A 25581-nucleotide genomic window follows, 5' to 3' on the forward strand; every position below is an offset into this window, starting at 1 on the left:
CTCTTATTTTATTTTCAATGACTAGATTTTTAATGATGCTGCCAAAATTGCACTTGGAAGACAGTTAAAACTCTTATCAGCCACATAGTTGGAATCTTCATTGGAAAAGTAAGTCATCTCTCAAATATTTTGTGCCTGAATTCTGAAATATCTGACATTATAAACCAGATTGTATGGTGTAATGAAATGTTGCTGCAGTGTCAAAGTGAAGAATTTATGCTTCAATCCAGCATTCTTTTCCAGTCTCAGTTTGAAAATTTGGTAGAAAATCTGTTTAACGAAAATGGATGATGAAAATTCTGCAAATGAAAGCACTCGAATAGTATCATCTGCAACAGCTTACTCAATAAAGGCATGCAAGCAAATACCCTTTTTGGTGTGCCTCATTGAGGAAAATTGTTGTGGGAAAATGTAAAGGTGAAGGCAATTCTGTTTCTAATTTTGTTCTCAGTACTGCCACTCCATGTTGCTCAGTGTCATTACCTCTGTCCACATTTAACAAAACGCATTTCTTTGGCTTGGCTTCGCGGATGAAGATTTATGGAGGGGTAATGTCCATGTCAGCTGCAGGCTCGTTTGTGGCTGACAAGTCCGATGCGGGACAGGCAAACACAGTTGCAGTGGTTGCAAGGGAAAATTGGTAGGTTGGGGTTGTATGTTGGGTTTTTCCTCCTTTGTCTTTTCTCAGTGAGGTGGGCTCTGCGGTCTTCTTCAAAGGAGGTTGCTGCCCGCCGAACTGTGAGGCACCAAGATGCACGGTTTGAGGCGATATCAGCCCACTGGCGGTGGTCAATGTGGCAGGCACCAAGAGCTTTCTTTAGGCAGTCCTTGTACCTCTTCTTTGGTGCACCTCTGTCTCGGTGGCCAGTGGAGCATTTACTGAGATTTAAAACCACAGTCAACCAGTACAAGATGAACAACATAGAATTTACTGTGCAAAAAAAACCCAGTGTAAGTTGGCAAAACAAGTATCAGGTGACTAAAAAGGTGAGTCATTCAAAACAAGCTAAAAGAAAGATCACTAAAAAGGCAAAAATCCACACAATTAATGGGAGAGAGAAGACAAAAAAGTAACAAAAGAATTATAAATAACTTAAAAGTCAAATTTGAACAGAAATTGACCAAGGTGGCAGAGAAGAGAGTGTTGCAATCTCACAGTACCTGAACAGCCCGATAAAAAACTAATATTGAATGAGTGACAACGACTTGCCAAATTAAAATGAGCAAAGTACCAGTGATAAAGAAAATATTTGCTGCCTTGAGTGGTAGATCACAAGGACTAAATTGCACACATTCTAGGATTTATAGGAAATGAGTGATATCTAATTCTCCAACTATAATTTTCCAAGTTCTCTCAATTTGGGAAATATTACTTTATATTCTAAAATCGTGCTATTTAAGCAAGTCAGGTAGAAAAAGCAGGAAATTCTACACCAGTTAGGTAAACATGTCTTTAATTAAGGTCTTAAATATTTTCAGATGTTCAGAAATATTCAGAATGGATTAGTAAAGTCTAGGTCACACCAGATGAATAGATTGAATATATTAAGGAAGTAACCAATGGAAGGGAATATCAATTGCCAGTATTTAAATAGTGTTGCAGAAGGCATTGGATAAAATCTCTCAAAAGAAAAGAAGTTTATCCAACTAATGGATTCCAGTAGCTGGTGCGTGACCTGTTGAGCTTCTCCAGCACTTTTGTGTATTGCACTACATTTAGAGTATCTGCAGACTTTTCTGGTTAACTATTGTTATGGAATAGGTTAATAAACTTATGATAAAATATATCTTTGAAAAGTATGGATTGAGAGGGTATTAGTTGAGGTACATTTCACAAACAGACATCGCAGTAACATTTCACAAAAGAAATCTCATTTGAAATGCAAGAGCTATGCCCAAGCAGTCTCCATGTCTACAATGCCTATGAAGGTGTCACAAATAGGTATTAATTGGACTAATGTTGTGGAATCAAAATGGACTATTGTCTTTAAAGGAACAGATGTCCAGTTGCAAAAACTGATCAATCTTTTGCTGGTAGCAGCAATCCAAGTCTGGTTGAAGTTTGCTGTTCTCAGAGGGGTCATGTGGTTTTGCAAACTGAGAGAAAAAGAACATGCTATTCTCTTTGGAGTGAGAGAGTGGGAGAGAGTTTCAATTTACAGCAAGAGTTAGTGTTGGAAACTGCAAGTTTTGTCGTCCTGCTATAAGATCTCATATGAAGAGGGTTTCGAGCTCAGCCTATTTTAAACCCTTGTAGTCAATTACAAGAGGATGTGGCTGGTTAATGAGTTTTTCCTGAAATAGTGTAAAAATAAGAATTATCTGTGATAACCTGGAAGAAAAGGTTATCTTTGAGAAAACCCACAAGGGGGCAAGTTTCATGGGGGCAAGACAATGAAGTGGCTGATTGAAGGAGATCAGTTTATGTGTCTGTCCAACGAACAACAAATATCTCTCTGAAACCAACAAAGACCTGACTTTGGTTACAATTTATGTTAAAGTCCCAGAACTTGGTGAAGATTACACATGTTAAACTCTGTGCACAGTATGGAAAATTGCCAGATACCAGTGAACTTGGAGAAGTGAAAAGTGAATGACTGAACAGTGAAACAAAGAAATTTCCACATACACATTACATAAATGTGCTCTTAGAATTAAAAGGGGGTTAAGTTAAGTTAATAGTAATAAGTTAAATATTGATATTATTATGTATGAAGAAAATCAAAAATGTTTTTGTATAAGTAACCATTGTCTTGGTGAATTTATGTTGCTACTGGAATTTGGAGTCCTCTGGGCTCGTAATACTACGTTGAATGTACTGTTAGTCATTCCCTAGAAATTTTGTTGTACTCTGTATCTTAAATTCCATGGGTCAAGGAGTCTTTGTAGTATTATAAATGTATCTGAAACCAGAGCAAAATTTTTCTTCAATATTCATTAACATCATTGCTAATCTGACTTTGGTCTGTCTGTATCAAATAACCCTTGAATTCTCTTTAGATAAAAACTATATCAGCCTTAAATATATTTAATAACAGCTTCCATACATTTTTAGGATTGAGAAGTCTTAACAGTCTCAAAGAAATTCCTCCTTATCTCTATATTTTAAAAGGTGAACTTTAGTTCTAAAACTCTACAGTCTGATTCTAGATCCCACTGAGGGAAAGCATTATCTTAGTACTATTTTCCTTTTCTCATCAAAAATTTCATGATTCCTTTGGTATCTAAAAACCTATCAATCACTTTCTTGAATATACGCAGTAGTTGGCTCTCCACAGCGCTCTTAAGTGAAGACTTAATTTATGTTCGGAGATGCTCAACCACTTTTTGATGACTTTGATCGCTGGTTCCAGACATCCATGCATCTACCCTGTCGAGTCCGCACAGAAACTTACATGTTTCATTTTCCCAAACCCCACTGAATATGCTCATTCATTTCTCACAAGGTAAAACAGCTTGTTCATTCCTGGAATTAATCCAATCGGCCATCTCATAACTGCCACAAATCCACATAGATCTCGCTTAAATGAGGAGACTAAATTCTTGTTCATTATTCCAGGTATAGTCTCATTAAAGATCTGTGCAGTTGTAACAAGACTTACCTAATTACATACTTCATCTGCTTGCCAATTACTTGTAAACTGGCATGGTATTCTGTGTTAAATATGTGAGGAAGCACAGATCTCCATTCAAACAATATTCTACCTTTCCTTTCTTCCTACCAAAATGGACATCATGTGACATTCCACCTACCATATTATATGGCCAGTCATGAACCTATCTATATCCAATTGCAAACAATTTCTGCCTTTCTCATAGAACTGTTATCTATAATATTTGCTTTGCAAAATTTTGATGTATATCTCGGTACCTCTCATGAATCAATTGTGATATTTACTGACCACAATCCTCTGGTGTTTGAAAAAAATGAAGAATAAAAACAGAAGATTGTTAAACTGGAGTTTAACATTACAAGAATATAATCTGCAAATTAATCATATCAGAGGTACAATAATGTGATAGCAGATTGTCAAGATGTTAAAATTGATCATTTATAGAAATACCCTTTACATTGGGTTACTTTATTATAACATGTTAAAAACAGTTTAGTTATAACTGAATTTTAACAAGTTAAAATTCCTTTCATTTTAACCCTTTAAAAAGGGAAAGTGTGACAGAGTATATAGATACATTTTTGGGAGATAAATTGGGAAATGTTTGTTAGAGAAGGTCACAAACAAACACTTTAAAACAGATCTTATATAAAATACTGGAGCTCTGCCCCATGCTAGACATGTTGGAGCCAACAGTCTTTGCAAGAGCTTTGGAGAGTGTCCAAGAGACTTCACTAATGGATTATTGTTTACAAAAAGACAATAGATGAAAGCTTGTCAGAGCCACTTCTGTCTGGAGCTGTTAATCATATAACCATATAACAGCACAGAACAGGCCAGTTTAGCCCTACTAGTCCATGCCGTAACAAATCCCCACCCTCCTAGTCCCACTGACCAGCACCCGGTCCATACTCCTCCAGTCCTCTCCTATCCATGTAACTATCCAGTCTTTCCTTAAATGTAACCAATGATCCCGCTTCGACCACGTCTGTCGGAAGCTCATTCTAATTCCCTACCACCTTTTGCATAAAGAAATTTTCCCTCATGTTCCCCTTATAATTTTCCCCCTTCAATCTTAAACCATGCCCTCTAGTTTGAATCTCCCCCACTCTTAATTGAAAAAGCCTATCCACATTTACTCTGTCTGTCCCTTTTAAAATCTTAAACACCTCTATCAAGTCCACTCTTAATCTTCTACGCTCCAGAGAAAAAAGCCCCAGTCTGCACAACCTTTCCCTGTAACTCAAACCTTGAAATCCTGTCAACATTCTCGTGAACCTTCTCTGCACTCTCTATATTTTGTTTATATCTTTCCTATAATTTGGTGACCAAAACTGTACACAGTACTCCAAATTTGGCCTCACCAATGCCTTGTACAATTTCATCATAACCTCCCTACTCTTGAATTCAATACTCCGATTTATGAAGGCCAACATTCCAAATGCCTTCTTCACCACACCATCTACCTGAATATCAGCCTTGAGGGTACTATTTACCACAACTCCTAAATCCCTTTGTTGCTCTGCACATCTCAATAGCCTACCATTTAATGCATATGACCTATTTAGATTTGCCTTTCCAAAATGTAACACCTCACACTTATCTGTATTAAATTCCATCAGCCATTTCTCAGCCCACACCTCCAGCCTTCCTAAATCACCTTTTAATCTACGGTAATCTTCCTCACAGTCCACAACACCACCAATCTTTGTATCATCCGCAAACTTGCTTATCCAATTCTCCACCCCTACTTCCAGATCGTTAATATATATAACAAACAATAGTGGACTGAGGACCGATCCCTGAGGAACTCCACTAGTCACCGGCCTCCAATTGGACAAACAATTTTCTACCACTACTCTCTGACACCTCCCATCCCACCATTGCTGAATCCATTTCACTATCTCCTCATTTATACCTAATGCCTCCACCTTTTTTCCTAACCCCCTGTGGGGAACTTTGTCAAAAGCTTTACTAAAGTCTAAATATACAACATCCACAGCTTCCCCTTCATCAACCTTTTTTGTAACCCCCTCAAAAAACTCAATCAGGTTTGTCAAGCATGATCTACCCCTGACAAAACCATGCTGATTACTCCCTAGCAATCCCTGTACCTCCAAATATTTGTAAATACCATTCCTCAGAACACTTTCCGTCAACTTGCCCACCACAGACGTGAGACTCACAGGCCTGTAATTCCCAGGTTTACATTTAGACCCTTTTTTAAACAGCGGAACCACATGCGCCACCCTCCAATCCTTTGGCACTACCCCCGTGGCCAGTGACATCCTACATAGCTCTGTTAATGGCCCCACTATCTGTCCACTAGCCTCCCTGAGTGTCCTTGGGAATATTTTGTCCGCTCCCAGAGATTTATCCACCTTTATCTTTTTCAACACAGCCTCCTCGGTTATCCTTATATGCTTCATTACCTCCCCACTGTTTTTCTTTACCTCAACTGGTTCAATATTTTTTTTCCCTAGTGAATACCGAGGCAAAGAAATCATTCAAAATTTCCCCCATTTCCTCTGACTTCTCACTCAGCCTACCCTCACTATCTACAAGGGGTCCAATTTTATCCCTCACTAATCTTTTACTTTTAATGTACTAATAGAAACCCTTTTTGTGTGCCCGATGGAGATGTGGGGGGCTGGTAGTCATGGTGGGGAGCTGGCTGATGGAGGACCTCAGTTTTCTTCAGGCTGACTTCCAGGCCAAACATTTTGGCAGTTTCCGCAAAGCAGAATGTCAAGCGCTGAAGAGCTGGCTCTGAATGGGCAACTAAAGCGGCATCATCTGCAAAGAGTAGTTCACGGACAAGTTTCTCTTGTGTCTTGGTGTGAGCTTGCAGGCGCCTCAGATTGAAGAGACTGCCATCCGTGCGGTACCGGATGTAAACAGCGTCTTCATTGTTGGGGTCTTTCATGGCTTGGTTCAGCATCATGCTGAAGAAGATTGAAAAGAGGGTTGGTGCGAGAACACAGCCTTGCTTCACGCCATTGTTAATGGAGAAGGGTTCAGAGAGCTCATTGCTGTATCTGACCCGACCTTGTTGGTTTTCGTGCAGTTGGATAATCATGTTGAGGAACTTTGGGGGACATCCAATGCGCTCTAGTATTTGCCAAAGCCCTTTCCTGCTCACGGTGTCGAAGGCTTTGGTGAGGTCAACAAAGGTGATGTAGAGTCCTTTGTTTTGTTCTCTGCACTTTTCTTGGAGCTGTCTGAGGGCAAAGATGGTCAACCAGTTTACCTATCTCGGCTGCACCATTTCATCAGATGCAAGGATCGACAATGAGATAGACAACAGACTCGCCAAGGCAAATAGCGCCTTTGGAAGACTACACAAAAGAGTCTGGAAAAACAACCAACTGAAAAACCTCACAAAGATAAGCGTATACAGAGCCGTTGTCATACCCACAATCCTGTTCGGCTCCGAATCATGGGTCCTCTACCGGCACCACCTACGGCTCCTAGAACGCTTCCACCAGCGTTGTCTCCGCTCCATCCTCAACATCCATTGGAGCGCTTACACCCCTAACGTCGAAGTACTCGAGATGGCAGAGGTCGACAGCATCGAGTCCACGCTGCTGAAGATCCAGCTGCGCTGGATGGGTCACGTCTCCAGAATGGAGGACCATCGCCTTCCCAAGATCGTGTTATATGGCGAGCTCACCACTGGCCACCGTGACAGAGGTGCACCAAAGAAAAGGTACAAGGACTGCCTAAAGAAATCTCTTGGTGCCTGCCACATTGACCACCGCCAGTGGGCTGATAACGCCTCAAACCGTGCATCTTGGCGCCTCACAGTTTGGCGGGCAGCAACCTCCTTTGAAGAACACCGCAGAGCCCACCTCACTGACAAAAGGCAAAGGAGGAAAAACCCAACACCCAACCCCAACCAACCAATTTTCCCTTGCAACCGCTGCAATCGTGTCTGCCTGTCCCGCATCAGCCTGCAGCTGACGTGGACTTTTTACCCCCTCCATAAATCTTCGTCCGCGAAGCCAAGCCAAAGAGAAAAGAGAAACCCTTTGGATTTATTTTTACTCTGTCTGCCAAAGCCTCTTCGTGCCTTTTTTTGGCCTTTCTAATTTCTTTCTTTAGATTCCTTCTACACTCCTTGTAGTCCTCCTTCAAATTGTCAGCTCCCTGTTCTTTATACCTCTTGTACCCTTTTTCTCATAACCAAATTTCCAATATTCCTCGAAAACCAAGCCTTGCTATGACTACCAGCCTTTCCTTTGATCCTCACTGGGACATAACTACTCTGTACCTTCAAAATTTCTTTTTTGAATATCCTCAATTTTTCATTTACACCCTCACCTGAAAATATCCTGTCCCACTCAATACTCCCCAAATCCCTTCTTATTCCTTCGAAATTTGCTCTTCTCCAATCCTGAACCTTAACTTTAGGCCCCTCCTTGCTCTTCCCTAAAACTACCTTAAAACTAACAGAATTATGATCACTAGACCCAATTGGATCTCCAACATTAATGTCTGATACCTGACCTAGCTTGTTCCCTAACAGGAGATCCAGTATTACACTGTCCCGAGTCGGTTCTTCTTTTAATTGATTCAGAAAACAATCTTGAACACATTTAACAAAGTCTAGCCCATCCAGCCCTCTAACTATATGGGTATCCCAATCAATGTGAGGGAAGGTAAAATCTCCCATGATCACTACCTTATGATTCTCACACATACACGTTATCTCCTTACACATTTGTTCCTCTAGTTTTCTTGACCCATTTGGTGGTCTGTAATACACCCCTATTAGCACCCTCATGCCTCCTTCACACCTCAATTCCACCCAAGCAGCCTCACTGGACGATCCCTCCAGACCATCTTGCCACCTCACGGCAGTAATGTCCTCCTTAACAAGCAGAGCAACTCCTCCCCCTTTTTTACCCCCTGATCTATCACATCTAAAACAAATGTATACTGGAACATTAAGTTGCCAGTCCTGCCCCTCTTGTAGCCAGGTCTCACTAATTGCCACAATATCGTGACCCCAAGTATCTGTCCATGCTCTAAGCTCATCTACCTTGTTCACTATGTTTCTTGCATTAAAATATATGCATTTCAGAGACTGACCCTCACATACATTCTCTTTTCTACCTTCTACCCTAATCTCTATCCTACCTTTGTTATCGTTTTTATTCTTATCTAGGTGGCCATGCTCCCTTGACACTGCTCTCACACTCTGTTCCCCACCCCCCTGCCAAACTAGTTTAAACCTTCCCCCATAGCTCTAGCAAATCTGCATGCCAGCACATTGGTCCCCCTCCAGTTCAAGTGGAGTCCGTCCCTTTTGTACAGGTCCGACCTTCCCCAGAAGAGATCCCAATGATCCAGAAATCTTATCTCTTGCCCCCTGCACCATCTCTTTAGCCACGCATTCATCCTGCACATCCTCCTATTTCTATCCTCACTAGTGTGTGGCACGGGCAGCAATCCAGAGATTACTACCTTGGAGGTCCTGTTTTTTAACTTCCTACCTAATTCCACATAATCCTGTTGCAGGACCTCATCCCCACTTCTAGCTAAGTCATTAGTCTCCACATGGACCACGACTTCTGGCTGTTCTCCTTCCCCTTGCAGAATGCTATGTACTCGATCAGAGATATCCCTGACCCTAGCACCAGGGAGGCAACATACCAACCTGGATCCCCGATCTCGTCCCACAAACCTTCTATTTGTCTCTCTGACTAACGAGTCCCCAACTACAAGTATCCTGTTCTTATCCTTCCTTCCCTTCTGAACCTCAGGGGCAGCCCCTGTGCCAGAGACCTGACCCCAATGAAACGTCCCTGATAGGCTGTTCCCCCCAGCAGTATCCAATGTAGAATACATATTGCTGAGCGGCACTCTCCCTCCTTTCCTCACAGTCACCCAATTCCCTGACTCCTGTCTTCTAGGGGTGACTGTCTCCCTGTAACTCCTCTCTATCACTGCCTCTGCTTCCCTTATGATCCTCAGTTCATCCAATTGCAGCTCAAGCTCCCTTACACAGTCACTCATTATATGCAATTGGATGCACCTTTCGCAGGTGTAGTCATCATGAACAGCTGTGGTGTCTCTGATTTCCCACATCCCACAACTGGAGCACGAAACTACCCCAACTGACTCCATTTCCTCCTTTCTTAATACAAATACCTTTCCCACACAAGTAGCTCCTTCTCGCCGAAGTCCCTCAAGCCAAAGTCCTAAGAGAGTCCCTCGAGCCAAACTCCTAAGACCCCACTCCTTCACTGGGCCACTCCTTCACTGGGCCACTCCTTCACTGGGCCACTCCTTCACTGGGCCACTCCTTTTATTAGCCCTTACCAATTAACCCCAATTAACTCCTGGCTCCTCTCACCTGACACCAGGCACTCACTCACTGTCTCCTCCGACCCCGAGTCTGACCTTCTGAGCCCAAGCCCCGATAAGTCCAGCTATTTATTATACTCACCCTCTCATGCTGTATCTTGGCTCCTCCTCCTCTCATCCGACACCAGGCACTGACTCACTATCTCCTCCGACCCAGAGTCTGACCTTTCTGAGCCCAAGCCCCGGTCAGTCCAGCTATTTATTATACTCACCCTCTGATGCTGTCTCTTGTCTCCTCCTCCTCTCACCCGACACCAGGCACTGACTCACTGTCTCCTCTGACCCTGTGTCTGACTTTTCTGAGCCCAACCCCTGGTAAGTCCAGCTATTTATTATACTCACCCTCTGATGCTGTCTCTGATGCTGTCTAGGAGGGTCATTTGATTTGGCAAGCAGAGAGAGTCAAACAGGCTTTTTCTCTGTGTGGGTGGGTAGGTGGGTGGGTGGGTATGTGTGTGTGTGTGTGTGTGTGTGTGAGAGAGAGAGAGAGAGAGAGAGAGAGAGAGAGAGAGAGAGAGAGAGAGAGAGATGGGACTGGAACAGGACAAGCTGGCAAGCTTGTGGAAAGAACCATTTGGAAGACAGGTTTGTAAGTGCTTTGTTCAGCCTGGTCAAAGCCCTTGTGGTTTATGCAAGAGGAGAGGACTGGCTGTCTAATGTTTCACTTGGAATAAGAGAAACCAAAAGGCACACTGCGGTGACCTGAAAGAAAGAGGTTATCATCTGGAGAACCCTGAAGGAGCAAGTTTCATTAGCAAGGCACTGAACTGGCTGATGGAAGTACATCAGTTGTGGATGTCCTGGAACAACAAATCTCTCTCTCTGTACACCGACAAGAACCTTCCTGAGCATTAACCAAAGCCTGGTGAACTTTATAAATGTTAAATTCTGTGCACAGTATACTTGAACTTGAAAGAATGAGAAGTGAGATTGGACCGTGAACCAAAGAACTTTTCTAAACTTACACACATACATTACATATATGTGTGCTTAGAATTAGAGTGGTTAAGTTAGGTTAGTTAAGTTGAGTTAAAGTGTGATTCCATTTTCATGTTTAAAGATAATTAAAAGCAACTTTTGTTTAAGTAACCATTTGTCTTGGTGAATATCTATTGCTGCTGGGTTTTGGGGCCTTCTGGGCTCATAACATTTTCCCAATTATCCTTGTGTTATCCATTCATTTAGCCATTCAACATAGCCATGTAAGTAGTTGTAGCCCCAGGATAATGCCATTATCTGCAGCTTAGCTGTGTGAATATGATCTATCTTAATCTCCTATTTTCACTTAGTCATCCAATCCTCTATCCATACATATATACCTTGAGTGCATCAACCTTTTCTATAGCATCTTATCCAATATCTTTGAAAATCTAAAAACACAACAGCTACTTATTCTCATTTATCTAACCTGCATGTTGAATCCTCAGAGAATAATAGATTTTCCTTTCAAATAACCATATGAACTGATTAACTATAAATCAACTATTTATTTGCTCTAACCCTGTTTTCTCAATAATGGATTCTAATATTTTTCCAATGGCAGGTATAATTTTCCAATCTTATTCTTAAAGTGTTTCTCCCTCTCTTCCCTCCCTCTTGATTTTCTACTCTTATTATACTTTCAGCAGTCTAATTGCTTGTGAAGACAGAAACAAAATATTTGTTTGGAGTCCCTACTATTTTCTATTTCTCATTATTAGATGCAGATTTATTGTCAGAGTACATACTTCACGTTAAATACAACCCTAAGATTCTTTTAACTGCAGGCGAGGCAGAATTACCACTTACTGGCAGAGCAAAAAAAAAATGACTCAACAAACACATGTAAACAAATAAAGAAAAGTAAACAAACTCACCGTGCAAAACAGAAAAAAAAATCAGTGAAGAGCAAAAGTAAGAGTCGTTGAGTTTGTTCTTGAGAAGTCTGATGGTGGAGGGGGAGCAGCTGTTCCTGAAACTTGTGGTGTGAGTGTTGTATCACCTCTACCTCTTTCCTGATGGCAGCAGTGAGAACAATGCATGTGCTGGGTGGTGTGGATCCTTGATGATTGCTGCTACTCTCCAACTGCAGCATTCCCAAAAGATGATCTTGATGGTGGGGAGGGGTTTACTTGTGATGCCCTGGGGTGAGTCCACTACCTTTTGCAGGACTTTTCACTCAGGGCATTCCCAGATCCCTTCAAGAAGAGCGGTTATTAGCTCTTCTTCTTTTAAACATAATTGTAAAACTATACATAATATTTCTTGCACTTATCACCAATCTTCTCCTTCAATTTAGCTTGGTCATTGAAGACAGAGGGATAGAGGTCTGTAACCAATGGGAACAGTGCTGTGACCTATAGATATAAAATTGCTGGAGTTATAGATACCGAAGAAGGATGTTAAAGAATGCAACAGAATATAGATCAGCTACAAATATGGGCAGAAAAATGTAGATGAAGTTTAATCCAGAGAAGTGTGAGATGATGCACCTTGGGAGGTCAAATGTAAAGAGAATATATGCAGTTAACAAAAGGACTCTTAAAAGCATCGATGAGCTGCAGAATCTTGAAGTTAAGGTCCACAAGATATTTGAACGTGGCTAAATAAGTCGATAAGGTGGTGAAGATGGTGTGTGGCATGCTGGAGCATTGAGCATGAAGGGAAGGAAGTCATGTTGCAGGTTCATAAAACTTTGATTTTACAAGAAAGATGGGGAGGCTTTGGAAGAGGCACAGAAAAGATTTGTTGCCAGGATGCTGCCTGGATGAGAGGATATGATCTCTGGGAGAGATTGGACAAACTTGAGTTGATTTCTGCAGAGCATTGGAGGCACAGAGGGACTTGATAGAGGTTTATAAAATCAAGGCATTGATAGGGTAGAAAATTAGAATATTTATTCCAGAGTCAATAAGTCAAACATTAGAGGTCATACATTGAAAGAGAGGTGGGTGAGGGGAGAGAGGGAGATGGAAATGTCCGGTATATTTTATTTGCACAGAGTAAATGCTTAGAACAGCTACCAGGATCAGGGGTTGAATCATAGACGCATGGGCTGAAGGACCTATCCCTGTACTGCACTGTTCTATGTGCTATAAAAGTGAAATTTCATTGTGTTTTGATCATTCTTTCCAAAGAGCATAGCTCAATAAAATGTTCTGTGTAGTTAAAGTCAATAATCAAAAAGGCTAGTGGAAGGTTGCCTGGATGACTGGTTTACGAGGAGACAGTAATCTTGCAGTTTCTGTAGAAAAGCCCTGATTGTATCACACGGAGATAGGGTGCCTGGAATGTATTACCAGGAGTGGTGGTGAAAGTTGATACAGTAAGGATAAAAGACTCTTAGATAAACGAAAGGATACAAGAAAAATAGAGGTTCATATGTGTGAGGTTGGGAAGGTTTAGATTGTTGAGCAGATTTATATAAGTCAGCACAACATCATAGGGTGAAGGGAAGAGGTGCTGTAATGTTCTATGATCAATATTTTCTGATCTGGACTCGTATCTCAGGAAAGATGAATATGCATTTTAGATTTAACAGTGTAATACTTCTCATTCTAAGGATTAAATTAGAAAAAGAGGCTTCAGAAACCAAAGCTATATTTCCCAGAATTTAAGTTTTCAGTGACTTTGTTGGTGTTTTCACAATAATAAAGGGAATTAATGGAGTAATTGAGAAGATCTATTTCCACTTGGATTTGAGGATATTGTTAATAGAGCTATGCCATTCAGACGTAGATAAGAAACAGTTGACCCTGAAAAGGATGACAGACATATGGTACTCTCTTCCACAAAAGGGAATTGTAGTTAAGACATTTGTTAATTTTACAACTGAGAAGGATAGTTATTGCTGAAACCCAGCATTTTCTATAATAGGAAAAAGGCAGAAATATAGGATCCTAAATATCCTTTCTTGGATATTTCCAAAAAGATGGACACACCAAGAAAGGGTATTGAGGATCCTAAGGGTATTGATCCTAAAACAGAACAAGCTTGAGGAGCTAAATACCCAACACCTAGACCTTGGCAGCTGGTTTATTTTAAATCAGAACCGAAAGGTTTGCAGTTTTGACCTCACATTTTGTTTAAGATTAATGACAATTTAGATTATGGAAGTGGCAGGGGGAAGGTGCAGGGAGACTGACTAGTCACCATAGTTCTGCATTAATAACAATGAGCTGACAAGAAACAGAATCAGCCAAGATTCATGCACCTGATCACCATCCAATGACCCATGCTGGTAAGTGCATGTGCTGGCTGATGTTCTTTGATGATTGATTTATCTGTCCATGATATTTATTGAAGCTCCCACACAAAAAAATAGCATTTGAGAAAAATAACAAGCAATGTCAGATGTCTGTGGAGTGATTCTCCAGTATGAGTCAGGACCTACAGGATATTTACTGCTTTAACAACTGGGTACAGAAAGCAGGGATATCTAAAAGAGCGGAATTGTTTAGGAATATATAATTGATGATCATAACTTTTGCATTATTTTGTATTGATTGAATTGTTTTTTCTTGTGTTTTTTGTCAATAAGAATTATTTAGAACTGCAGTACTGGCATTTGTTTTTGCTTGGAGAAAGATAAATGCATGACAAAAGCTGTTTGATCTTGTTTGAAGTCAAGACACAGACACCTCAAAGATAAAGTTTACAGTTGTGAACAACTGACTAAAAAAAAATCCCAACCATAAAGGTAAAAAAAGATTCAATCACCCAAACAGTACCATAGTCTTTCATTAGCTCTACTGTAAGCCCTTCCAATTTCAATTATCCCAAAGGACCAATGATCTTACTGAAGTATTCTATCCTTTTGTTTCTGGTGAGAAGAGATGAAGAATATTTGCTTCAAGAGATAACATTTTCCATGATTACTAACAAATGCCCTCACCATAGTATTTTGCAGTCTTTTGGGCAGAAAGTGATTCTTTGTCATCTGAAGTGTTAAACAGGCCATGATGCATTGGAGCTAAGTACATATTGCTATCTTGGATCATTGGTCCCGAGCCTGTCCATGCTCCTGGGGGTCAGTGGAAGCCACCTCGTGTAAACAGTTTCAGAAAACAACACCCCATCAGAGGATTCATCTTACTGTCTTAAAGATGTGTGGGATCTTTGTAGAAGTGTTGCAATAGAAAGAATTCCACTCTTCCTCTTCAGAATTCCTGGCCAGTATCCCAACTGAACTCATTTTCACCACTCGCCAGGCCTGGTCTCACAAATTCTGTTTTGCAAGGCTAAACAGTCAAAAGCATTGAAATCTCTTATCAACAGATATAAATATTATTTTGCAGGCTTTGTTTTTAATTTTACAAATTCAACTACATCTGTGGTAAATTTTCCTTTATTCCTTGTTTCAACAGGCTTATTCCTAACTATGCTAACAAACAGACATTGCCCTTCTCCTCGCTACCCCAACCATTTGTCCCAAGTGGAAGCCAATCCCTGTTGTACCCATAGCCAGATAGTTGCATCATGCAGACAACAAGGGAATTCAGCACATGGGTTTTTAACCCAGTCAGATGTTTACTGTTTTCAGTTCACATTATGGCCTTGAAAGGAGGGAATCACCTTCACAACAGCACTTTCCTGTACCTTGAATACCTGAGAAGGTTTGGAAGAAATCCTGCCAGCTGGTATGACTCCAGTATTGGGCCACATTTACTTTGGTGCTGGAATAGATTGGAAAATGGAAGTCACTATGAATGCATACTTTGGAGTTCAAATGTTGAATGAAGTGATTTTCTTTGTATGGAAGAAGATATTTCCAAAAAGATGGACACACCAAGAAAGGGTATTGAGATAGAATCTCAGAGTAACATGGGGGAAGGTGACTTAAAAGCCATTGACATAGCTTTAATTAAAGAACATTGAATGGAAATTTACTCAGAAGCACAGCATGCCAGTGCCTGCCATTAGGGTTTGAATCAATGATAAATCATTCACACACACGAGAGTTCCAGAGGTTGTTGTGTCGCAAACACATCAGTTTTACAAAAAATGTGTTTTAATGTAATTCTTAAGTTAACTCCAAAGCTGATTCAATTGTGTTAGTGATTTATAAGTTTAATCTCATTTGCAGGATTAGCACATTGCGGACTGGTTTCTCAATTTTGTGTAACTGAGTTAATCTGTCTTTTCCAAAATTGTCTTCAAATATTACTTAAAATTGTAGGTTTTTCTAAGAATTCTTGAATATGTGTCTCAGTTATAATTGTCACATTGTGGTACCTGATCCTTCATACCCAGGGATTGGGTGAAGAAAGTTGCACCTTGATCTGCTTCAGAGACAGAACTCCTTTCGGAAGCAATTATAATTTAGATGTTGTGTATTAATTTGCATCCAGTTTGGTGTCTAATGTGGAGGAGTACCATTACCAGGCAAGCAAAACCTCCATCAATTTTTTAAGTGCATTAAAGTCACAATATCAACCACTGAAAATATACAGAGTCCGGAGATCATACTATCATCATTAATTCAAAATCAATACTGCCAAATTCTCAACCTCAACAGGCATTAAAAAAAAATATTGAGGACCAGATACTTCTGTGGCATGAGGGAAGCAATTCCCACTACCCCCACCCCACCCCCTCCACCACCCCCAACCCCATCTCCTCCTAAATGTTCTATTTAGATTAATCAAATTAACTTTCAGATTAGTTGTTGATTGACTTCCATGGGATATGTATACAGGATATTTACTAAGGAATATCTATATTCCTTAGTATAGGATGTTGATGTACGAGAGGCAGAGGAAATTTACTCGGATGACTGGGATGGAATATGGGTTTCAGTTCTGAAGAGAGATTGGAGAGGCTGGGTTAAATATCCTCAAGAGTGGAGGAGACAAAGTGGGCATCTGATGGAAGTGTACAAATTGATGAGGGTTGTAGATAGGGTGGATAGTGAAAATCTTTTCCCGCTAACCAAGACGTCTAAAATAAAAGGGAATCGGTTCAAGAGATTTAGAAGGGGCATCTGAGGAAAACTTTCACTCAGAGAGTGGCCACAATCTGAAATATAATGCCTGAGAGAATAGTGAAGGCAGGTATATACAACTCTGAGATTCTTTTTCCTGTGGGCGAGGCAGAATTACCACTGATTGGTAGTGCAAAATAACCCTGTACTGAACACACATGTGTGTGAAAAAAAATCAAAAATTGATAGATATCCTGGCAATAGTCGTAATGCATTCATATGTGGCAGGGCCAGTCAACCTCTGCCTCAGGGAAACATGATCACATGCTAAGAATGATTTGTTGGAAAACAAAGGTGTTTGTATTTATCACAGATACTGTAGAGACTGATATCCAGAGTAACAATGACAGGAAGCCTTAATATGTCACACCATAGTTGAACTGTAGACTTGGCACAGAAATGCTGCTACTGGCCATCTACATTGCCATTAATATTACATGCCAGTTTCCAGTGGGCCTGGTCATTCAACAACCATTTCAAAGTGCATATCTGTAAACTTTTCTATTCAAGCTTCCCAAATGAAATGTCATTTGAGTCTTCTGCAACAGATCCTGAGGGTGGTCATTTCTAAACCTGTGGTTCTCAACCTTTTTATTTCCACTCACATACCATTTTAAATCATCTCTATGCCATCAGTGCTCTGTGATTAGTAAAGGATTGCTTAAGGTGGTACGTGAGTGGAAAGGGAAGGTTGAGAATCACTGCTCGAGACCCAATTGTTACTGAAATATTTTGCTTGAGAAAAATTGTCATTGGCCCATTTCCTTTGGAGTTATGAAACCATGCACATAACGAGTCAATTAGGTACGATTAAAACAGTGGTTTTCAACCCTTTTTCTTTCCACCCACATACCACCTTAAGCAATCCCTTACTAATCACAGAGCACCTTTGTCATAGGGAATATTTAAAGTGGTATGTGAGTAGAAACAAAAAGGTTGAGAACCACTGTTCTAGACCATATTTCCTATTATGATGGCCAGTCTGCTTATGTCAGTGATTTATATAATTCAGATTTCAGTCTTTTGAACTATTCTCAAAAATGTGTGGTGTCAATGAATGAGTTGGTGTTTGGAAGTGTTGGATTGAGTGATGGAGTGCCTTCTTTATTATTGACTTTTTGCTTGACAGGTACCGGGGGGTGATCTCTGGTGTTCAAAAGAAGTGAGGAACAAGGATAGGATCACAGAGGCATGTCAGAGGTGCATACTTACAGCATCTGCAAAATGTAATTCTGGACAGGTTGTGTTGTGAGAGGAAAGTGAGAGGCAACAAAAAGGATGTTATGATACCCATCTCTTTATAAAAGTGAATACAGTGCATGTCAAACCATAGTTTGAGTACTGGTTCCATACAGTTCTGGTCAATACATTATGGGAAGGACAGACAGAGCAAATTCACAAGGATTTTAAGATGAGAAAAGAGTAAATATTCTAGTGCTGTTTACTTTGCATCAAAGGGACTGTGTGGGAGATCTAATTGAAATGTTTCAAATCAAGAAAGGCCTAGGTTGAATAAAGTGGAAAGACCTCCTTGCCTGGAGGGGGTCAACATCAAAGAACACTGACTAAAAGTAGGATTGGATAGTGTTACGAACTAACAACCCTTTTAAATTTTGTTTGGGATGAAAGGGACTTTGTTACACAGGAACAACAATGGAAATTTCACCAGATAGTGGTAAATTCAAAATAACAGTTTTTATTAAACTATCAATAACATAACATTTCTTACTTAACTCTAAATGTAACCCCACTGTATAATTAAAGTCTCACTCTGAAAAGTTAATCTTTAAAAGTTCAGCATCATTTAATGTTGCATGAAGGTCTTAAATTCTCAGTTCAGAAATAATTATAAAGCACTTTTAAACATCATATCTTCAGGTCTCTTTACTCACAATGTGGCTACTTCCTCCCACAATGAATTTACAAACCCAGGCAAGGGTTAAATGAAGTGGCTATTTTCTTCCACGATGAATTCACAAACCCAGACAAAGGTTGAACAAATGTGGTTATCTTCTTCCATGATGAAGTCACAAACCAGACAAGGGTTAACCAAAGTGGCCATACACAAAAATAGACCCAGTAGAAATCTGCCCTCTTTTCCAAAGAGATAGCAAAATGGACTTCCTTATTTCAAAAGCCACTGATTCTATGTTCCCCTGTTCCCAGGAGTAACACACAACACCACCAATTCTGGTGACTGCTTACTTTCACAAGGTTTAAACCCCTATGTCATGGGTTTTGACTTCAGTACTCTCCAAAATGAACTCTTCCAAGAAATGAATGCAAAATGTATGAATTTGATAATATATTTCTCCAAGCCATGAGACTGTTACATCATCACTGATGTGAGTCCCAATTCGTTGAAACCACATGACCATCAGTTTTATTTCTACCAATATTCTGTTCCTTTTTCAAAACCATTCCATGTCCAAGAGGCTTGTGGCTTTGACTAAAAACAGATGGCTTCCTTCAGCAGTTCTTGAATAATTAAGACCCATTTGAAATCCATTAGCTATGTCTGTCCAAGATGTTGCTGCTCTGAGAATGAACACTCTTCTCTGAGTACAATGGTATATCTGTAAATGTGCTGTGTGACCCTGTACCAGCCCACACCTAACTTGTTAAAAATATATATCTAGATAAAATATAGTTTCAACATTATACTAAGGATTCATATTAACACAGATCTGTGACAAGAGGAACTGAGAAAAATATTGGTCTGGACTTCATTTCTTGAAAGGATGGGAAAGGCAGAAAATGATTTTAGAACTTAAATTGTGGTTAGATGTGTATTTGAGCTATGATTTGTTGGGTTGTGGACCAATATCTAAATGGTTAGATAGGTTGAGTAGGTCCTTCTCAACTGTGCCAGCACCACTACTTTTTTTATCAAGCTGCTCCAAAGAAAATTACATGAAGCTTGTGGAGACTTCCCAGAATCAAGAAACACTTCAAATACCTTGAAGATCAACACTATATACAAAGATAATCGTTTGACAAATTGATGCTAAATAAGAACCGTATGTTCTGGATCTGACTTAAATACAAATTTGGGTTAGACAGATCTACATAACAGTACTCATATTTAACCCGGGGACTGCCTGTACATGAAATTATGAAGATGTACAGAGAGAGATCCGTTGATAATTTTACTCCTGCAAGGTTTATTCAGAACACTAAATAACAGCAGGAAAAAAAAAAGATATTTGGATCTGCTGGTGATGATTTCACATTTGTGAATCTTCTTCCCAATGGAAGAGGGAGAGCTGAAGAGTGTGGCTGGGGTATGATCAGCTTTTTAACATGTTGGCTGACTTCCAAGGCAATGAGAAGTATAACTGGTCTTGATGAAGAGGAGGGAATTTGTATGACGATCTGAACAGTGTTCATAATCCTCTGTAGTTTCTTGTAGTCTTGGGTGGAGCAGTTCCCAAACCATGCAGTGATTTATCCTGAGAAGATACAGGTGCTCCCCAACATGACCATAATTGGGACTGAAGGATTGGTCATATCTCAAAAGTCAGACTTTTGCCTTTGCACATGGAGTACCAAAGTCTTAAATCAAACTTTTTAATCGAACCTTTTTTTTCATCATAGATTTGGTGATAACAACTTAAAGCTTCCTAAATTTGTTAATCAACCTTGGCAAATCTTTCCATACTCTGGTCCATGCTTACCTTGTTTGTCAGCATCCCAGGGTCTGTAGGCTGAGTGCAGCCATCTTGATTCTGCATGTGCAAAGGATTCAAGATGGCCTCACCCAATCTATAGACCTCGGGATGCTGACTAACAAGGTAACAATGCACATTTTGGGTCTTACATGATTGGTATCCCTGTTATAGATTGTAAAATACAACATAATCCATGTAAATTTTATATTTTTCTTTATTTTTTTTAAATTTCAGTGCCACAGGTTGCAAGTCAGGGAGTACCTGTTCGTTAAATTATGCTTCTGTGGAGTTGGTTGCAGGATGCAATGTGATATGCCAAATTCCCTCAGGCTTCTGAGAAAGTAGAGGCACTAGTGAACTTTCTTGGTCATCGTTTCCACATGGGTGGACCAGGACATGAAACCTATGACCAGTTCCTAAGTCCTCCTGACATTCAAAAAGAGGTTGTGATCCTGGCCCTAAGTCTCTATCTACACATAAACAGACAGGAAATAGTGGAATATGAACCATGTGCAGCCAAATGGGGTTAGTTTTGACATTATGGTCAGCGCAAACATGAGGAATCAAAGGGTCAGCGCAGACATGATGCTCTACTTCTCTATGTTTTTATCTGATTGAATGATCAGTCTCATCAAGTTGCAGGGGTTAATTGTTGGAGAACCAATCAAACCAGAACTGGGTGATGAAGATCCCGATTATGCAATGGCTCAATTAAAATCTTCATGGAGCCAAGTTTCAAACTATGTGATGCTGCTCCAGATGACCAGGATCCTTTTAACTTGTGTAAATCAAATCCTCATGTGCATTGTGGAAACTTGTTTCTGCATGAATATATTGTGTCTTTCACAGTCCACAATTACAAAAAATTATTTCAAGTGGCTGATATCCAAATGTGTGGATTAAATGCTGTTTGATTGCCAAGCCACATGACCAGGTGTAAGCGTAAAAGACCTTGATTATAAATAATGACACATGCAATCTGTATACTAAAGTAAATATGATAGTTTTCAAATTGTTAGACTACTCAATAGAATTTCTGAACTAAAATGTCTTACATTTGTGTAGGTTGGTTCATGCTGTCCATTTTTCCTCTGTATAGTAGTACAATAATACCATCCCTTTGTGACCTAAGCAACAAAATATGCGAACCTTCCACACATATTTCTACAAAATTTTCATTTATTATTTTAATAAACATGCAATAAACTGAATGTTGATGCAAATCATTTTTGCTTTACTAAAGCAAATACTGTGCACATAGGCGTAGAGTCATTTGATTCAAATGATGAAATTTATCTGTTGATGATAATATAAAAATTAATTATTTGGATGTGTTACCTGCATTCAAAGGGTTTCTTTAGTAGACAAAGCATAACCTCAGATTCAACCCTGAGGCAAAATTACCACTTATTGGCAGAAGAAAAACAAAACTGACTCAATGTACACATGCAAACAAATAAAGAAATGTAAATGAACTGTGCAACGAAGAGAGAAAAAAGCAATAAAGTGCAAAGGTAATAGTACTTAATGAGTCCCTGTTTGAGTTTGTCGTTGAGGAGTCTGATGGTGGAAGGGTAGCAGCTGTTCCTGAACCTGGTGGTGCGAGTCTTGTGGCACCTCTACCTCTTTCCTGATGGCAGCAGTGAGAACAGAGCATGTGCTAGGTGGAGTGGATCCTTGATTATTGCTGCTATTCTCCAACAGTATTGTTTCCCATTGATGCTCTCTATGGTAGGTACAGTTTTACCCTTGATGTCCTGGGGTGTATCCAATACCTTTTGGAGGGCTTTACATTCAGGGGCATACCAGACTGTAATCCAGCCAGACAGCACATTTTCCACCACAAACCTGTAGAAATTTGCCAGGGTTTCCAATGTCATGCCAAACTTTTGCCAACTCCTGAGGAAGCAGAGGTGCTGACATCCTTTCTTCACAAAGCCGTTTGTGTGTTGGCTCCAGGAAAGATCTTCCCAGATAGTGACTCCCAAGAGCTCACTCTCTCCCCAATGATTACTGGATCATACTTCTCTGATTTTCCCTTCCCAAAGTCAACAATGAGCTCCTTCGTTTTGGTAACATTGAGTGTGAGGTTGTTGTTGGTGCACCACTCAGACAAGTTTTCAATCTCCCTCCTGTATGCTGTCTCATCACTCCTTTTTATCCATCCCATTAAAGTGGTATCATCAGCGAATTTGCAGATAGTGTTCTTGTTGTACTCAGCCACAAAATTATAAGTGAATAACAAGTAGAGCAGTGGGCTAAGAACGCAGCCCTGCGATGCTCTGGTACTGATGGAGATTGTGAAGGAGATATTTATAACTTAGACATACAGCATGGTAACAGGCCAGTTCAACCCCCGAGTCTGTTCTGCCCAACTTACACCCCATTAACATACCCCAGTATGTTTTTTGAACGGCGGAAGGAAACTGGAGCCTCCGGATAAAACCCATGCAGACACGAGGATAACATTACAAACTCCTTATAGATGGCACAAGATTTGAAGCCTAGTCTGCTGGTGCCAACCTAAAGATCTTACCAATCCAGGATCCAATTACACTCTTAGAATTACACAATTAATCTCTCTGAAATGCCACAGCCCAATCCAGAACTGCCTCTCTGTGCACCATACTGCCCAATCAAATTTTTGAAACCCTCCTGAAACATTTTACGTTACCCGCACCAACTCTTCTGCTAGAAGTGGCCAGAAGACTAATTCCAGAAGGACCCCTAGTTATCAACAATTAGATAGTTTCAGGAGAAACAAATTTTTAGATTTAAATCATTAGTTTGGTACACCTTCTGAAATCTAATCTATGATTCTCAGCACTGTTCTTCTACTAATTCAATGGTCATGTATTTAACAAAAAGATATTGATTCCACACATTCAATCTCAAATATGGAATATAATTTTCATAAACATTGATGAATATTATGCAAAAACTCATGATGCTGGGAAAACCATGAAAAGAATAGTTTTGGTCACAAATAATGTGGGAAAGGTAAAGTCCACAAAATATGAAAGCGATGAAGAGTCCCAAACATGGAAAATATAAAATGAAAGAGAAGATACTAGAAATACTCATCAATTCTTCCAGTAATCAAAGGGACGTAGTGCAGTTCTACAACTCCTGCCCCTTCAAACTCACTCAGCTTCCTCTTGGACATTCTGCACCCCTCTGCTCCAGAACTCCACCCTTGAATTACTGGGGTGTTGTGATCTCACCTGCTTTACGAACAGAAATTTCAAGGCAAATTTGGAAGGCTTTTAAGATGGGCCTTACCTTTTTTTAGTACTGAAAATATTCATGGCTTTGATTATTCACAATATTGTCTAAAGGAAGCCCCTGCTCCTGGTGTAACTGGGGGGCTTTTTATCTGGTATGGTTTAATTACTTCTGCATATTACAGTGACTAAGAATAGTATTGAAAGGTGGAACTGAACTGCATTCTTTCTTAAGTGTGTGAGATTTTGGAGCTATGACTTGCTTTTGCTACTTACATTCTCCTTCACTCTGAAACTGGAAGATCTGCTATATTTATTCTATATTAAACACCAAGGAAATTTCTGATCATTTAGCAGAGCATTTCAGGCATTGTGAATAGAAACACTTGCCTCTCCAATGTTGCCTTCAAGGCATTTTCACTGCTGCTTTACAGAGAGATCCAACTCTTCTTCTTTTCCTTCTCTCACGCTTCCACTCTCAGGTGCCTATATTTACAAATAAGTTTAGAAGCATGGAAAATATTCAAAGGAGCCACTATTTCAGCTTAACCATCAACTCATCTGTCCAATTTTGAGAAGTCCGACAGCAAAACAAATTTCTCTCAACTGAGATTCCTGCACTGGAACATTTAGCTTTCTCTTTAAATTTTTGACTGATTTCTGGGAAACTCAGCAAAATAAATGATTTCTAAGAGAATCACCTCCAGTCACTTATCATCCTGACTCATTCTTTGCTAAGGCTGCTCTTGCTGGTAGATCACCCTTTTTTACCAATCATGTTATGAAGCATTTCGCCCTTACCTTTCAGGCCCTTGCTGACAATGCTAAAATACTTCTTATTCTTTGGTTCCACATTAGCAGCAGAAATTGTGCCCTAGTACTTTAGCTTGAACATTTAACAATACTCTCTTTAGAATTAGGCCAACTTTAAAACCATAGGATGCTACAGTGCAGAAAACAGGCCATTTGCCCTTCTAGTCTGTGCCAACCATTATTCCACTAGTCCCAATGACCTAGCCCCATAACCCTCCAGAACTCTCCCATCTATCCAATTTATTCTTAAAAGTTAAGATTGACCCCGCATTCACACATCATTTGGCAGCTCAATCCACATTCCCACCACTCTCTGAGAGAAGAAGTTTCCCCTCATGCTCCCCCTAAACCTTTCACCTGAAAGCCATGACCTCTCGTACTTATCTCCCCCAATTTAAGTGGAAAAAGCCTATTCACATCCACTCTGTCTGTACCTCTCATAATCTTGTAAACCTCTATCAAATCTCCCCTCATTCTGCTTTGTTACAAGGAATAAAGTCCTAACCTGTTTAATCTTTCCCTGTAACTCAACTCCTAAAGGCCTGGCAACATCTTCATAAATCTTCTTTACACTCCTTCAGTCTTATTTATATCCTTTCCATTGTTAGGCAACCAGAACTGCACACAATATTCTAAATTTGGCCTCACCAATGTCTTAAACAAAATCAACATTACATCCCAACTCCTATACTCAATACTTTGATTTATAAAGGCTAAGATGCCAAAAACTTTCTTTACAACCCTATACACATGCGTCACCACCTTCAGAGAACAATGTATCTGTATTCCCAGATCTCTGCACTCCTCAGTGCCCTACCATTTACTGTGTATGACCTGCCTTGGTTTGCTCTTTCAAAATGCAACACGTCACACTTGTCTGCATTAAACTCCATCTGTCATTTACTGGCCCATTCTCCCTGTTGATC

General features: G+C 40.0%; 1 long non-coding RNA gene across 1 annotated transcript in view; it reads left to right on the forward strand.

Moving 5' to 3' along the window:
• The window catches only part of LOC138740068 (uncharacterized), a 349166-nt gene that overhangs the window by 298432 nt on the left and 25153 nt on the right, over positions 1-25581 (forward strand). Inside the window, exon 2 of the long non-coding RNA XR_011342650.1 lies at positions 26-108. This is a non-coding gene — a long non-coding RNA (uncharacterized lncRNA). The remainder of the gene's footprint in view (positions 1-25; positions 109-25581) is intronic.

Source organism: Narcine bancroftii, chromosome 7 (assembly GCF_036971445.1).
Source record: "Narcine bancroftii isolate sNarBan1 chromosome 7, sNarBan1.hap1, whole genome shotgun sequence".
Lineage (NCBI taxonomy): Eukaryota > Metazoa > Chordata > Chondrichthyes > Torpediniformes > Narcinidae > Narcine > Narcine bancroftii.